Genomic DNA, 17,293 nt, shown 5'->3' on the forward strand with positions numbered 1-17,293 from the left:
CTGGGAAGTGGAGCGGATTTCCGAGCCAGACCGGAGACTGGTTTTTTAAATTTTTATTTGGTGTGCGTTGGAAGAGGGGTAGTCTTATACGGCGAGTATATCCCAAACTCTATATTTTAACTGGAAAAGTTGGGGGGTCGTCTTATACGCCCAGTCTTATATGCCAGAAAATATGGTAGCACTTCCCTTGAATGCAGACGGTGCCAAGTTCAACCCGCAGCACCATCTCAGTCAGCCTAATAGCAGGACTATGTTCCTGCGCATAATCATGAGCGAAACATGAAGCAATAAAAGAAGAACCCCTTTATTCTTCCAGTTATTTTTTTATTCCTCTTTCTAGGATTTTTGGCTTCCCAACTTGGCAATCCAGTGGGAAGCAGGTCCTGTTGTTGGAGGGATATCTGTTCCAGATGGTTGGATGGGCCGCCCTGTAACGAAACCACTTCCGTATTCACGCGTGTATAAAACCAGGCAAAGCTTTGGCCCGGGAGGAGACTCCGACCTGAGGAATGTGGAGAGAGGCATTTCCCCATTATAATAATGATAATGATTATTATTTTTAAATACCCAGTGATCCGCATTGTTGTAGCTCCTGATGAGGAGGGAGCTCCGCCAAGGGGAGCCAAAGCAAATATTTGCAGCACGGGCTGAGATTGCCCGAAGGAGGGGTTGCAGGATGCAGGCGTGTGCTCTGATGGCCGTGGAAAGGGATGCTGGCTTCATTCAGCGACTCGTGCTGAGGGTTTTGTAAGGGGAGGACAAGGGTCATTGGCAAGAACTGGCTCTCTGCTTCAACCCCTAACAAGGGGCACACTGGAAAGTGCCATTTTCAGAGTCAGACCATTGGTCCATGTAGTTCAGTATTGTTGACACTGACCAGCAGCAGCCCTTGAGGGTGTCAGGCAGGCGTCGCTCCCAGTCCTTCCAGGAGGTACTGAAGATTGGACCTGGGGAGAAGTGGTGTAGTGGTTAAGAGCGATAGACTCGTAATCTGGTGAACCGGGTTCGCGTCTCCACTCCTCCACATGCAGCTGCTGGGTGACCTTGGGCCAGTCACACTTCTCTGAAGTCTCTCAGCCCCGCTCACCTCACAGAGTGTTTGTTGTGGGGGAGGAAGGGAAAGGAGAATGTTAGCCACTTTGAGACTCCTTAGGGTAGTGATAAAGCGGGATATCAAATCCAAAGTCGTCTTCTTCTTCTTCTTCCTCCTTCCCTTCCATTCACACTCCTGTTGCTTAGCCTGTTCCAGTTCCCCACATCCCAGTACAGTGTTACCTCGGGTTACATACGCTTCAGGTTACACACTCTGCTAACCCAGAAATAGTACCTCAGGTTAAGAACTTTGCTTCAGGATGAGAACAGAAATCATGCAGCGGCGGCAGCAGGAGGCCCCATTAGCTAAAGTGGTGCTTCAGGTTAAGAACAGTTTCAGGTTAAGAATGGACCTCTGGAACGAATTAAGTACTTAACCCGAGGTACCACTGTATAACTCCCCTGGAGCTAGACTTTCCTAGTTTCAAGAGACAGAGGGTTGTTCCAGACGACCCGTTTCCTGAGTGTTTGTCCTAATTTTCTTGCAAGAAGCTTACAAGGAGGGTAGACTGTGGCACAGTCTTACCCAAACTCTTGTTCTGATTCATTTAGGGGGTAGTTTATATATGACAATTTGTCCTGCATTTGTCCTGACTTGCTTGCGGCATGTTTTCATGTCTTCTCATTACTAATTCATTCATTTCCAGACTTTTCAGAGCATTTTCTCATCACTTTCAAGAGCCCTTTAATGCATGTGTATTTAAATGCTGCCCATCTAGCAGTTCGAAAGCACGTCAAAGTGCAAGTAGATAAATAGGTACTGCTCTGGTGGGAAGGTAAACGGCGTTTCCGTGCGCTGCTCTGGTTTGCCAGAAGCGGCTTAGTCATGCTGGCCACATGAAGCTGTACGCCGACTCCCTCGGCCACTAAAGCGAGATGAGCGCCGCAACCCCAGAGTCGTCCGCGACTGGACCTAACGGTCAGGGGTCCCTTTACCTTTATTTAAATGCACACAGGGGCTGGCTGGAGGCACCCACAAAACCCAGATTGTGGGATAACCAGCCTCATGTAACCAACATGCTTAAGTTGATTAAGGCACAGAGGAGTTAAGACCACAGAGTAAGCTGCCCTGCCAGGCTTAGCTCACCTTGGGAGGAACTAGGTAAACAGGCCTAGTGTTCTTTCCTGGTATACCTGATGAACTCAGCCTATGAAGAGGCTACACTGATGGCTCCAGCTTAGCCACATGGCTCTAACAAGCCTTTCTTGATAGAAATACATCAATGAGACTCTTAATTTCAGGGTTACGGGTTTGAGCCCCACGTTGGGCGAAATATTCCTGCATTTCAGGGGATTGGATTAGATGACCCTTGTGGTCCCTTCCAGGTCTACAATTCTAATTATCTCTGGCAGGAGTCCTTCTCAGTCCTGCTACCTGGGACCCATTCATTCATTCATTCATTCATAAAAATGAATATTTATCTTGCCTCCAAGGAGCTCAAAATTGCACACACTGTTCTTCCTCTCTCCACGACATCCTCACAGCAGCCATATGAGGTAGGCTCTGTTGAGTGTTGGTGACTGGGCCAAGGTCACCCAATGAGCTTCATGGCTAAGTGGGAGTTTGCACCCTGATCCTCCAGGCCCTGGTCCAACATGTTAAACCGCTTGGACCATGAAGCCTCACCCCACCTGTCCTACACCTGATGCCACACTGAACATCAGGTGTGGGGCAGGTGAAAGCCTGGTTCAGCCAAAAGGGGGTTTGCAGGCTCAGCTGATCGGCCGGGCCTGCAAAGCCTCATGGAGAGTTCTGGGCAATCTAGCACCTTGAAGGGGGCACCTGAGGACCTCAGTGGGCAAGAAGGATCACCTGATTTCATTGTGACACCACATGATTGACAAATGGACAGCCCCACAGTGGGTGGGGGGATGTAGTAATCTGGCCCACCAGTCCCCTACCCCATCCTGATCTAACCACTACTGTGCTGGTCCCGGGGGGGGTGCCGTGCGGTGTGGTCTGAGTCCGGTCCAAGTCAAGGGTATGGAGGCTGTCCATCAAGGGCGAAGCGGGGTCCAAGGCAAGGAGCCGGGCATGGTCAGGAACTCTGGAAGAGCAGGACAGGGTGCTGGCAGGAACAGGTTACCAACGATGTTGCTCCCGCAACCTGTGACTGTGCTGGCTGACCTTTGAGGCATAGGGTGGTCCCGGCCCACAGGTGACTCGCCTCTCCTGGCCTGGAGGCGAGCACTCCTCCTGCGGGAACTTATTTCCCTCCGCCTCTCTGCCCTGAGCCTCTGCAGCTCCGGAGAGGCTGGAGGGATACTGGACCCAGAGGCAACCTCACCTTCCCCTGACAGGGCTGAGAGAGGAGCACCTGCAGGCAATGGGTCCCCAATCACCTCCGGAGCCAGAGCAGATTCAGCTGGTGTCTGCTCCTGAGGTGCGGGCCCTTCAGGTTCAAGCCCCTGCCCCAGCTCAGCCGGCCCTGGAGGTGGGGACTCCTGTGCAGGCTGAGATTCCTCAGGTTCAGCCTCTGAATTGGATTCCCAGGCCATCACAACTACACTAGTGTAGGACAGCAGGGGTTGAACCTGTGGACTTTGCGCACAGAGTTGCTCTTCCTCCGTAGCGCCATGCCTGCACTCTGCCACTGGCTTCCCGTGAAAAATCCAGGTGAAACTGGATTCAGTATGAGGTTGACCTCACCCCTTGGCAAAAGCACTGCCATCCTGCTCTTAATTACCCCTTGGCAGTGGTCAAGAGAGGAGTTTCACAACCGGTGGTGGAAAATTAGAGGAGGATTGAAACAGCAATATTGTGGCCTTTAGGAATGGCTTGTTCATTTCCTGCTCCCTTGCCAGAGCATTAAGATACGGACCGGTAGAGAGCTTCGGACCCTGAATTGCTTGTATATTTGACTCACGGAGCTGAGCTACACCTAGTTCCAGCTATTGAAATGCCGGCAGCCGTCCCTGGCTCACAGGAACTGACCCTTCCATTGTTGGAGGAAGCTGCGATGACATACAGGGTTTATTACCTATTCTTTCTTTCCATGTGTGTGCGCGTTGAGGCTGGAATTCCAGTGGGCTGGGGCAGCTGTCTGGGGATACGTCGGGAAGACTCGCCTTAGCCGAGGAATGCAAAGGTTAGTTGGGGATGGAGAATGATGAGCCGCCATTTCCCCTCCAGGATCTGCTCACCCCAAGCGAAGTCCTGGGGCTGCCAGACCCCCCAACCCCATCTTGCAAAATCGCCCACTGTCTTTCGTGCATGTGCAGGGATGACTTTCATTGGCTACAAAAAAGCAATAGGTCCTGCTGGGTTTTTATGTGCGGTTCCTCAGCGGCCTCCAGTTCAGGGTTTCCCAAACTTGGGTCTCCAGCTGTTTTTTGGACTACAGTTCCCATCCTCCTTGACCACTGGTCCTGCTAGTTAGGGTTGATGGGAGTTGTAGTCCAGAAACAGCTGGAGAACCATGTTCTGCATCTGCTTGCCTGTTGAAGGTTCTGGTTCTGCAAGGAAGCTTGTGATGGCCTTGGAGCCTTCCTTGAATTTCCAATTGGGGTGACTTGGGTATGTGTTTCTTTTTTTAAATATCAGGGTCCTACCCAGAGGCAGAGCTAGTCGCCCATGGCAAGTGGTGAGCATCCCAGGATAGCGCCGCCCATGGCAAGCGTCCCAGGGGGGGCGGGGCGGCGATGTCACCCCCACTCAGGGACGACACCCGGGATGGACCGCCCCCACCACACACCCCTTCCTCCACCAGTGGTCATACCATCTTATTTTGTTGTTGTTTAGTTGTTTAGTCATGTCCGATTCCTGATTCTGCACACAGGAAACACACAAACAGCACATGCGTGCAACGTGTGCTCGTGCCGGACACATACATATCGGCACATGCCTCTCTCACAAATGTTGTTGTTTAGTCGTTTTGTCGTGTCCAACTCTTTGTGACCCCATGGACCAGAGCACGCCAGGCACTCCTGTCTTCCACCGCCTCCCGCAGTTTGGTCAAACTCATGCTGGTAGCTTTGAGAACACTGTCCCACCATCTCATCCTCTGTCCTCCCCTTCTCCTTCTGCCCTCCATCTTTCCCAACATCAGGGTCTTTTCCAGGGAGTCTTCTCTTCTCATGAGGTGGCCAAAGTCTTGGAGCCTCAGCTTCAGGATCTGTCCTTCCAGTGAGCACTCAGGGCTGATTTCCTTCAGAATGGATAGGTTTGATCTTCTTGCAGTCCATGGGACCCTCAAGAGTCTCCTCCAGCACCAGAATTCAAAAGCATCAATTCTTCGGCGATCAGCCTTCTTTATGGTCCAGCTCTCACTTCCATACATCACTACCCACTACCCATCTTATTAGGACCTGGTATAAAGCGGGTTTATACCAGGCCCTGTGGTGGATGGTGCCTATGGCTTGCAAAATGACTTAGATTGGGTAAAGTTCCATATTAGGACAAATTCACGAATGTTTACGGGCACTTTTAAAATTGCAAACTGATGCGAAAATCTGGAGAACTGAACTTTGGAGCTGAAAAATGAGAAAACTTAAATTGGCAAATTTGCTCATGCCTAACCCTAGGCCTGGGATGTGGGTGGCGTTGTGAGTTAAACCACAGAGCCTAGGACTTGCCAATCAGAAGGTCGGCGGTTCGAATCCCTGCGACGGGGTGAGCTCCTGTTGCTCAGTCCCTGCTCCTGTCCACCTAGCAGTTCGAAAGCACGTCAAAGTACGTAGGTACTGCTCCGGCGGGAAGGTAAACGGCATTTCCGTGCACTGCTCTGGTTCGCCAGCAGCGGCTTAGTCATGCTGGCCACATGACCTGGAAGCTGTACGCCGGCTCCCTCGGCCAATAAAGCGAGACGAGTGCCGCAACCCCAGAGTCGGTCACGACTGGAACTTATGGTCAGGGGTCCCTTTACCTTTAACCCTACGCCTGGTCAATTGAGTTTTTGAACTGCCTGCTAACTGTTGCAGCTGATACTGCCTTCCCAGGCAGGCAGCCTCACTCCCAGAAGGTTCCCGATTCAAGCTCTGGAGTTCCCAACAGCCAGATAATTCGGCGGTTGCATTTCCATTTCACATGGGGGTCCATGCTAGAAACAGTGCTAAAATAAATTGGACTTGCCTGCTGCTCCTGGCATCATTGTTCCATCCTCACAGACTGTCACCTCATTGTGCCTGCCTTATACAGCCAGCTCTGGGCCCTACCTCCTTTTTTTTAATAGGAGTTGGGGGGGGTAAACCCAGATTGAGCACACAACTTCCACCATTCATAGATGCTCGTTCATTCATGAAAATCATGCCACCCCACGAAGGAAGGAAAAACCCAGCGTTGAACCGGGTGGAGGTTTCGTTGCCATGCGGAGGCCGCTGACTCGAACCTTGTTGGAGTTTAGCTCATTTTAATCTTTGTTTTTACAGCTGCTCCTCTCCCCTCTCCTCTCTTTCGGGGGCTCTTTATTACTCCTCGTTCTCTGGAGTGGCTTGTTAACAGCGTGGTTATATGTGCTCATATTTCTATATTGGGATGAAACATGCACACCCCAACGCCAGATTCCAGTTGTGGGAGGAAAAAGGACTTGCTTGCTGCTTGTGCAGACGAGGACTACACCACTTCAGACTGCGGCCGAAGGATACTTTCTTATCATTGTGTCCCCCCTCCATTAAATATGCACACAGATTAAAAACTGTAGTAGACAGGCGTGGGGAACTTTCTTCATCCTGAGAGCCACATTGTCAGGTGTGCGTGCAGGAGCCAGGTCCTGTGACCAATAGGACTTTGCAGGACTGGGGCCTTCCTAAGTTTGTTCTGGAGAAGCAAGGCACGGCCACACAGGTGAGGCCAATTGGTAACTCACAGAACCTGGTGGAAAGAGCCAGGAAGGGATATAAGGTCAGCAGTTCCCTTCAGCTCTTTGCCACAGCAACTTCCTTCCTGCCTTTGGCTTCTTGCTTCCTGATCCTTGAACCTCGGCTTCTTGACTGCCTGCTTCCTGATCGTTGAACCTCGGCTTCTTGACTCCCTGCTTCTTGATTCTTGGACCCTTGGCTTCTTGACTCCCGGCTCTCTGACCCTCGGACTCTTGGCTTTGACTCCTGGCTTTTGGACCTCCGTTCCTGCTCCCACCCCGCCATCTTGCTCCCGGTTCTGACGTCCCCTGCCAGGACTTTGATCGCCCGTGAATCGGACAGTGACGCACATTCCCTTCTGCTCAGACTTCCAGGGGCCACATGGCCAGTGGTGGTTCAGACCAGAGGCAAAAGTGGAGAGCGCAGCAAATGTGAATTTTGCCTTCATACAGTAGGCTTGTTTCTGTGTACATCTGTCAGGAGCCAGCCAGCAGTAAATCACACTGTGCGAGTTGGAGTTAACTCTTTATTAGGAAGAACAAGATCTGCACAGGAGTGTCAGGAATAATGAACACAGCAACTCATCTCCGGTAGGTCTTGCAGTTGCTGAGGCTGAAGGTCCCCGTCTCCCCACAGCTGCCTAAGTCCCCTCCTCTCCAAGGTTTTCCCCAAGCAATCTGAGACTGCGCCTGCATGAAGCAAACATATCTGCCCTTTTCATGCCTCTCCTGGTTCTGGGAGATCAGTGGGAAGGGGAGGTTGTCGCAGCAGGAGGGGGAGACACCCGCGACTCTTCACCAGCCTGACTCATCTCTGCTCTTGTCTTCCTCTCCGGCCTTAGCTTCTGTCTCTGTTTCTGGGCTTCTCTCTGCCCCAGACTCTTCCAGCTCACTAAGCCCTGTTACCTCTTCAGCTTCCGACACCTTCTTTTCCTGGTTTTCTCCCTATGACCACTCGTCATCACCCCACCACTGCTCCCCGGGCTCTGAGCCTTCTTGCCTTGGGGTTCCCCAGCTGGTTCCTCCCACTATTCCTCTGTGTTCAACCTGTCTGTGATACACTTTTCTTTAACCACTGTCCAAGCAAATAATAATAATAATTTATTATTTATACCCCACCCATCTGGCTGGGTTTCCCCAGCCACTCTGGGCGGCTTCCAACAGAACACTAAAATACAATAACCTATTAAACATTAAAAGCTTCCCTAAACAGGGCTGCCTTCAGAAGTCTTCTAAAAGTTTGGTAGTTATTTTTCTCTTTGACATCTGGTGGGAGGGCGTTCCACAGGGCGGGTGCCACTACTGAGAAGGTCCTCTGCCTGGTTCCCTGTAACTTGGCTTCTCGCAGTGAGGGAACCACCAGAAGGCCCTCGGCACTGGACCTCAGTGTCCAGGCAGAACGATGGGGATGGAGACGCTCCTTCAGGTATACTGGGCCGAGGCCGAAGCACGTCCATAATTCAAGGTATCCCCTCTAGCTAGTCCAGAACACTCAAGGAGGGTGTGAGGGAGGGCTGTTGAAGAGTGTGGCCTGCGGAGAAGGCATGTGGCCAGAGGGTGAGGCCCAAGGGCCAGAGAGAGAGACTCTGAGGGCCACACATGACCCCTGGACCTTAGATCCCCCACTCCTGGTGTAGGCATTTCTGAGCTAGCTAGAACAATGGTGCAAGGCAGCTTCCTTTATTGGGGACTGTATTGCAACGGGACAGAACTAACCATCCAGGCCTCAGCTATTTCCACACTCTCAGAAAATACAAAATGTGGATCAAGTCTCAGCCTAGGATCAGGGAAAACTCCTCTCAGTCATGAAGCTCATTGGGTGACCTTGGTCCAGTCTCTAGGTCACAGGGCTGTTCTGAGGATAAAATGGGATGGGAGGGGGGAGGAGGAGAACCACACACACCCATTTGAACTCCTCGAAGGAAAGATGGGCTGTAACCAGAACAGGGAAGTGAAATGCTAATGTGCTTTGTTTGGACAGCAGCTTTATCTTTTTTTAAAAAAACAAAACAAAACTTTTTTATTCAAAATTAAAACAAAACATATTATCCAGAAACATATCATCCTTTTTCCTCCCTCCCTCCCCCCTCCCACACAAAACCCACCCACCCCCACCCCCGGCTTCCCTCAGTTCCAGTCTTTGATTTCTCTAAAAATGCTGTTTTCTGCATGTTACACAGTTGTATAGATCCTCAAACTATTTAGCTGATTGTCATCAATAGAAAAGTTTGTGAATGTTTATTCAAAGCCAGCCAAGGAGTCCAGTTCTCTTTGTTGCGTCTTCAAATACTTTGTAAAGGGTTCCCATTCATCTTTAAACTCACAGTTATCCTTGTCCCGTAGCTTGTATGTCAGTTTTGCCAGTTCTGCATAGTCCATCAATTTTTCTTGCCATGATTCTTTAGTTGGGGTTTCTTCAGTCTTCCATCCTTGTGCTATCAGAACTCTTGCGGCCGTTGTTGCATACACGAATATGTTTTTCAGCTTTTTTGGCAGATCTTTCCCTACAATCCCTAACAAAAATGCTTTAGGTTTTTTAACAAATGTTAAATGGAACATTTTCTTCAATTCATTATATATCATTTTCCAATTTTTTTTAATTACATTCCTAATAAAAAGGCTTCTGTTATTTTAATTTTTTTTTTCATTCCCTTATATATCATTTCCCATATGCTTTTATTACCTTACATAGGATAAAAGGTGCCTTCTTTTTGTTTACATTTCCAGCAGATTTTAGTACCTGCCTTATACATTTTTGCTAACTTAAAGGTAAAGGGGCCCCTGACCATTAGGTCCAGTCGTGGCCGACTCTGGGGTTGCAGTGCTCATCTCGCTTTATTAGCCGAGGGAGCCAGCGTACAGCTTCCAGGTCATGTGGCCAGCATGACTAAGCCGCTTCTGGCGAACCAGAGCAGCGCACGGAAACGCCGTTTACCTTCCCGCCTATTTCTCTACTTGCACTTTGACGTGCTTTTGAACTGCTAGGTTGGCAGGAGCCAGGACTGAGCAATGGGAGCTCACCCCATCGCGGGGATTCGAACTGCCGACCTTCTGATCGGCAAGTCCTAGGCTCTGTGGTTTAATCCACAGCGCCACCCGCGTTCCCTATTCGCTAACTTACTAGGAATCAAATATCACCGGTACATCGTTTTCATATAGTTTTCTTTCAACGTACAGTGTGGCGAGAATTTCAGGTCAGTTTTCCATAACCTTTCCCAATCTGAAAATTCCAGCTCTCCAGGGTTTCAGGCAGCAACATCCCTGGCCCTACCTTGCGGCACCAGGGAACGAACCTCGGACCTATTTGCCTGCACGGAAACCGTCAGTCGTCCACACCTGCGAGCGGTGATGGACAAGGGCCCCCCCTCCTGCCTGCCTGCACGAACAGAGCCAGCTCTCCTGGGTCTCATTTGGGGGTGGGGGGTGGAGATTGGAGACACCTATGTAAACACTTCCAGGAAGCCGCCCCAGCTCACTTTCTCCAGCATCCTGCTGCCGCTGGCACATCAGCCTTGTTGCCATCCAGCTGTGAGCGAGCGGGACCTGAGCTTCGGAAGAAGAGGCGTCTCTCCTGCTCTGCTCGGAGCTGCCTGCCCCACCAGCTCTCTGGAAAAGGTACTGGGGCTTGCAAAGTGGCTCCTTTCAGGGGTTTAGTGCATCAGTGCAGGAGAGACCCCTCCAGGAAGCCTTCAGCAAAGAGCAAATGCATTTCCGAAAGCTATTTTCTTCTCAATGCAAGCTTAGGGAATGCTTGTTTTGGGTAATAATCATGCTAATAATCCCTAAGCTTGAGTGGGAAAGAAAATACTTCTGAAGTAGTTCTCTTCGCGTGTCTGCAGCCCACTGAAACCTTCCTGCTCCTGATTATATGATTTATTTATTTTCCCTTGAAGTCTGAGGTTTGAGGGAGTTTTTATGAACTTTGCTTCCCATATGTTACAATTTTGAAGAGGAAATTCTGGGGGTGCGCGCACCTGATTATGCATATATAATACATGTGCGCATACAAACACACATGTATTTAATGAGGTTTGATGCACAGTCTTACAGATTGTGAGAGCTGCTCAACAGCGAATCAGACTGTCATTATTAGGGATTACCGTATTTTTTGCTCTATAAGACTCACTTTTTCCCTCCTAAAAAGTAAAGGGAAATGTGTGTGCGTCTTATGGAGCGAATGCAGGCTGCGCAGCTATCCCAGAAGCCAGAACAGCAAGAGGGATTGCTGCTTTCACTGCGCAGCGATCCCTCTTGCTGTTCTGGCTTCTGAGATTCAGAATATTTTTTTTCTTGTTTTCCTCCTCCAAAAACTATGTGCGTCTTGTGGTCTGGTGCGTCTTATAGAGCGAAAAATACGGTAGTTACTGAATTTTTCTACCACCCTTCTCCCGAGCACCACAGGGCAGAGGTTGCACGGCTGTCAGTCAAGGATCTTCAGTAGTGATTCCTGCACTGCAAGGAGTCAGACCAGATAACATGCGGGATTCCTTCCAATTCTAAAAATCTATGATTCTATTGTTGTTGTTGTTAGCTTGCTTATGCTGGGATTGAAGATTAACAAAAGGCTTGCAGTATTTTTTAAAAAAGTCTTATCATTAATTTTGGGGCTTTTAAACTGTGGAGAATGGATTTAGTTTTGAACTTACTGCAGACACAACAGTTTTCTGTATTAGAAACAGGTGTCTATTGCAAACATGGAGAGGGATGACTATATATAATTATATATAATTCAGGCGATATGGTATAACTTGAAGCTAACATGGTGCTACAGATTATTGTATTGCTAATTATTCACACATTGTGCAAGACATATGCAGTTATTTGGGCTACGCAGGCAGTTATAGCCATCTAGGTGTGTTTTGGGTGGGGTTGCTCTTGAATTGAGTTGATCCAGAAGGTGATTGTGAGGTTTTGTCTGCAGCCAGCAAGCTGGCTCAAATTACACCAAGCCACACTTTTCCAATTCCGCTGGGTGCTGGTCTGCTTCTGATGGCCAGCTTTTAAAGCTGACCCCCAGTTTGTGGGCCCAGTGTGAGAGCCAGTGTGGTGTAGTGGTTAAGAGTGGTGGACTCGTAATCTGGTGAACCGGGTTCGATTCCCCGCTCCTCCACCTGCAGCTGCTGGGTGACCTTGGGCTGGTCACACTTCTCTGAAGTCTCTCAGCCTCACTCTGTGAGGTGTTTGTTGTGGGGGAGGAAGGGAAAGGAGAACGCTAGCTGCTTTGAGACTCCTTAGGGTAGTGATAAAGCGGGACATCAAATCCAAACTCTTCTTCTTCAATCCTACTCTCCAGCAAGCAAATTATTCTGACCCGTGAAGACGATACCGATTTGGGCAGTAGCAAAAACATTTACAAAACGATAATAGATACAGCCCTGTGGGGGTGGGCAGAGCTTGGTGCCAAAATGGGGGTGCAAACTGCCTCCTCTCCAGTAATCAGATCGATCCATTTGGCAGTAATCCTCCCTCCTTAAGTGCTTTGCAGAGATCAGGCGAGCAGAGAGTTGGTGCCTCTGTGTGTCCACCTTTTGTGCATATATGTTTATTTTATTTTATTTTATTCACACCCCACCCTTTTCTCCTAAGGAGCTTTTCTCCTCCCAGCTCCATTTCATCTTCACAACAACCCTGTGAAGTAGGTTAAGCTGAGAATTACTTACTGCTCCCCAAGGTCACTTGGTGAGTGGGGATTTGAACCCTGATCTCCCAGGTCCTAGTCCAGCACTCTAACCACTGCGCCACAATGACTCTCCTGTGTTTAAAAGTGCGTTGACATCCCCCTTCCCTGCCATGTGGCCTCTGGAGGCTTGACCAAGGGTAAATGGTCAAAAATGGTCAAAAAATGGTCAAAGGCCTGGAAACGATGCCTTATGAGGAACGGCTAAGGGAGCTGGGCATGTTTAGCCTGGAGAAGAGGAGGTTAAGGGGTGATATGATAGCCATGTTCAAATATATAAAAGGATGTCATATAGAGGAGGGAGAAAGGTTGTTTTCTGCTGCTCCAGAGAAGCGGACACGGAGCAATGGATCCAAACTACAAGAAAGAAGATTCCACCTAAACATTAGGAAGAACTTCCTGACAGTAAGAGCTGTTCGACAGTGGAATTTGCTGCCAAGGAATGTGGTGGAGTCTCCTTCTTTGGAGGTCTTTAAGCAGAGGCTTGACAACCATATGTCAGGAGTGCTCTGATGGTGTTTCCTGCTTGGCAGGGGGTTGGACTTGATGGCCCTTGTGGTCTCTTCCAACTCTATGATTCTATGATTCTATGTAATAAATACAGCTCACGAGCCAGAAAAGATAAGTTCTGCTGACTCCAGGTGACCCTATTTTTGCCCAGCTGATCATCGGACCTTACAAAGTGATGGGCATGGAGCTATGCAAGCCCTGAAAAATCATATGGTAGTCAGGGCATGCGCAATTTGCAGGTGTTGGACTGGGAGTGGTGGGCTTCTTGCATGCAGAACATATACAATGCTACCTCTGGTTACATACTTAATTCGTTCTGGAGGTCCGTTCTTAACCTGAAACTGTTCTTAACCTGAAGCACCACTTTAGCTAATGGGGCCTCCCGCTGCTGCCGCGCGATTTCTGTTCTCATCCTGAAGCAAAGTTCTTAACCCAAGATACTATTTCTGGGTTAGTGGAGTCTGTAATCTGAAGCGTCTGTAACCTGAAGTGTCTGTAACCCGAGGTACCACTGTACTGTTCCACACTGGACTTCCACTGGGTGGAGCCGCTACACCAGCTTCACAGCAGGCGAGCCACTGTTGTTTGCCAGGATAGGGAGGGGCAAGGTAACAAGGAGGTTGACACGGTGCAAATGCAACAGCAGAACCCATCCAGCCCTCACACTGACCTCCTCACTGATTTGCCCTCCCCACTGTTCTCCCAGTAAGCCGCGATGCTAGTGTGGTGTCTCTGCGTCGCCGGGGGACCTGATTCTGCACACAGGAAACACACGAACAGCACATGCGTGCAACGTGTGCTCGTGCCGGACACATACATATCGGCACATGCCTCTCTCACACATGTTGTTGTTGTTTAGTCGTTTTGTCGTGTCCAACTCTTCGTGACCCCATGGACCAGAGCACGCCAGGCACTCCTGTCTTCCACTGCCTCCCGCAGTTTGGTCAAACTCATGCTGGTAGCTTCGAGAACACCGTCCCACCATCTCATCCTCTGTCGTCCCCTTCTCCTTGTGCCCTCCATCTTTCCCAGCATCAGGGTCTTTCCCAGGGAGTCTTCTCTTCTCATGAGGTGGCCAAAGTCTTGGAGCCTCAGCTTCAGGATCTGTCCTTCCAGTGAGCACTCAGGGCTGATTTCCTTCAGAATGGATAGGTTTGATCTTCTTGCAGTCCATGGGACTTTTAAGAGTCTCCTCCAGCACCAGAATTCAAAAGCATCAATTCTTTGGCTTTTGAATTATGGTGCTGGAACTTGATCTTGACTCAGAATCGCCACATCAAGCTCATGAGCTTTCTGGCTGGACCACTGTTTGAAGCAGACTTCTGCAATTGCTCCCATTTTCAAAAAATGTTTGCTAAATGGGGTTTGCCGCAATTGCCTCACTGGTTCACGAGGTGCATAGACCCTGCAGTAGAAGCTCTTGGTCATCTAAATTCACCTGGAACTGCACCGGATGGATGACGCCTGAGCTGGTGATGTAACCGGCAGGTTTGCTCCGGATTCTGTTGGCCGGTTCCCTTTCCCTCCACGAAACATTTGGGAACAAATGCGCTCTTGGGAATGCACGACGGACACCTGGCCAAGCTCCTTTCCCACCATGCAGAGTGGGCAGGCTTGCAAAGGCCAGGGACCAGAGAGGTCCCTTCCTTTTCGTTGTTGTTGCAAAAGCTACCTTCCGAAAGGGGCTGGCTTCCCTTTCCCGCCAGTGCTCTTGCTTCACAGATCTTTCCATGGCTTTGTTCTCTTTACGCCTCTGCTTCCTTTTCTCACTGGCTGCCCAGAGCCCTGGTCCAGCAGCCGTGACCCTTGGCCACCCACCTCCCTTTGCACAGGTGCCGAAAAAGACACCCCCTCTCTCACTGAACAGTGCCGGCCCCCTCCCTTTCCCCTAGGCCCATTGTCTTTCCTTTCCCCTCCTTTTCTCGCTATTATAAAGCCTTTCTCGCCTTTGAACTCCAAGCGGAGCCCTTGTTTGCATGTGAATATGGAAGGTGGAGCGGACGGCATCTCTGGGTGGACTTTGGCAAGGACTACAATGGGGGGGTTCCCGTTTCCTTCCATTCAGAAAGGGATTCCAGTTATATGGTCTCTGGCTCCACTTCATTTGAAAAAGAGGGGGATATGGTCAAATGAAAATATGGGAAACATGATTGCTTCCTGTTATGAAGGTTTCAGGAGCCGTGATGGATGCTTCAGAGAGAGAGACCCAGGGCCAGCCCTTGTTCCAACAGCTCCCCAATGGCACCACATCTCCTCAACGATCCCTATAATCTCAGGAAAGGGAAGCAAATAGCAAAGCAGCTAATTAATTGACATCGCCTCTTACCAGAAGGCCACAGACATTTTTATCCCAGCTCTGCTGTTTTTGGAAAGAGAAGAGACGAAAAGGAGAGGGGAACTTTTAAAGAGCGTGCCAAGGCCGTCCCCATCAATGCGCCCAGAATCTTCCTTCATGTCCTGTTTTCCCCTCTCACTGTGCTTTGAGGTGTGCTGATGTGCTGGAAAGGAATGTGCTTTATAATATGTGTTTGATACTTACACTTTGTACATGCTCCAGACCCTACAAGTGTCCCTATTTTTCCAGGGACAGTCCTGGAATTCCCTTTTTATGCACTGAGTTGAATAGGATCCAAAATGCAGCAGTCTGATTGGTCCACAGGAGCCACCCAATCCAGCTCCAGGTGGAGGTGAATCTGCAACCTGATTGGCCTACAGGAGAATCCCAGAATTAGCCAATCACGTGGGGCACATTGTGTAAATAATGTATCTAAAGCAGACATTCTGGGGGAACTTCCATTCCTCCTCAACACTATGAGCTGAATAAAGAGCATGAAATCCGCTCTCAACTCCGAGTATATTTCACCCTTCTTTTCCTTAGGACATCCCGATTTTCACCAGAGAAATGTTGGAGGGTATGGTGGGATGTCCCTGGAGAAATGTAGGAGGGGGACACCTCTAATTTCGTTGGAGAAATGTTGGAGGCTTTTTGCATGCTCCCATTTACTATGCTTCCACTGCTGGTTTGAGAAGCATGCTCATCCTGTAGTTATCCCATCATTTCTACTGCATTTTGATGCATTGTGTTAAGTTGTGGGTGAACATATCAGATGACACAGCGATTCTTCAGACAGCTCTTGTTTATTCACAGGCCAGAACAGAACTGGGCTGAAGGGTTCAGCCAACCTGCTTATATAGTGCTCAACTACAAAGCAACAGTAACAACTTTCTGTAACTATCCAATCACTGAACGTCACTTTCAATTCCTTATTTGCATATGTGGACCTGAGTGAAAACTATCTACAGTCTCCCCCTGCTGGCCCAGGGTGAGAACTTCAGTACATAACACATTGTCCCCCAAACCAGATTCAATCCACATTGGGGAAAAAGAACAACTAGCTGCATCGTAAGCCAGTAATGTGTATGCAGCCTAAGTCAGACCACTGGTCTAGTTCAGTGCTGTCTACACTGACTGGCAGCAGCTCTCTCTCCAGGGTTTGTGGCTGTGAACCTTTCCCAACCCCGCCTGGAGACACCAGCAAGGATTGAGGTTTTCCTCCCTCTTGTATCTTAATTTTTTTTCTATCTCTGCAAGCATTTCAATTGGTTACACTTATTACTTTTACTGTATTTTGTATGTGTTTATATCAGTATTTTTTTTTTATTTAAAGAAAGAGAGAGGAAAACGAGAAAAGCTGAGATTCTCAGCATGTGAGAATCTGTGCCCCTACACCAGGCTCCCTCAACCTCGGGCCCTCCAGATGTTTTTGGCTACGACTCCCATGACCCCTAGCTAGCAGGACCACTGGTCAGGGATGATGGGAGTTGTAGTCCCAAAACATCTGGAGGGCCGAGTTGAGGAAGCCTGCCCTATACCCAGTCCCAGACTTGTGCTGCTGATCATTTCTTCCATCGCTGTAGTGAAGTATTTCCTTCCAGGGCTGCAACTGAAAATGCTGCTAAGCATTACTGCAGCTAGACCCAAATCTCTTATCTGCCCCAGAGAACTGAAAGTCCTCCGTCTGATGTAGACAATATTCATTCCACCAAATGCCTTAAGAAGCCTCTGCCTGTGGAACGAACAGAGAAGATCGTTCCCTTTCCAGATCCGCTGGCAGCTTCGAGAGATGCAGCCCTCATTCTTCTCCCCCTGAGTTGCCGCTCAAAAATAGAGGCCCATCACTGCTTGTGGAACTAACGGAGATCGTTCCCTTTCCAGCTC

At 49.4% G+C, this 17,293-nt stretch overlaps 2 protein-coding genes across 5 annotated transcripts in view; one reads left to right on the plus strand and one right to left on the minus strand.

The window, feature by feature from the left end:
• GJC2 (gap junction protein gamma 2) overlaps window positions 1-17,293 on the plus strand; it is a 66,905-nt gene that overhangs the window by 24,053 nt on the left and 25,559 nt on the right. The window contains exon 1 of one of the 4 annotated variants that reach the window (XM_080974207.1): window positions 10,386-10,502. The exons of the other annotated variants lie outside the window; for them this stretch is intronic. The gene's annotated coding sequence lies outside the window, so the exon portion shown is untranslated. Of the gene's footprint in view, window positions 1-10,385; window positions 10,503-17,293 lie in introns of those variants that run through there. 4 annotated transcript variants of the gene reach the window in all.
• The window catches only part of LOC308459086 (7-alpha-hydroxycholest-4-en-3-one 12-alpha-hydroxylase-like), a 393,862-nt gene continuing 389,985 nt past the window's right edge, over window positions 13,417-17,293 (minus strand). Inside the window, exon 2 of the mRNA XM_080974171.1 lies at window positions 13,417-13,558. The gene's annotated coding sequence lies outside the window, so the exon portion shown is untranslated. The remainder of the gene's footprint in view (window positions 13,559-17,293) is intronic.

The sequence above is a fragment of the Podarcis pityusensis genome, assembly GCF_964106645.2.
Source record: "Podarcis pityusensis genome assembly, chromosome: 12".
NCBI classification, from domain to species: Eukaryota; Metazoa; Chordata; class Lepidosauria; order Squamata; family Lacertidae; genus Podarcis; species Podarcis pityusensis.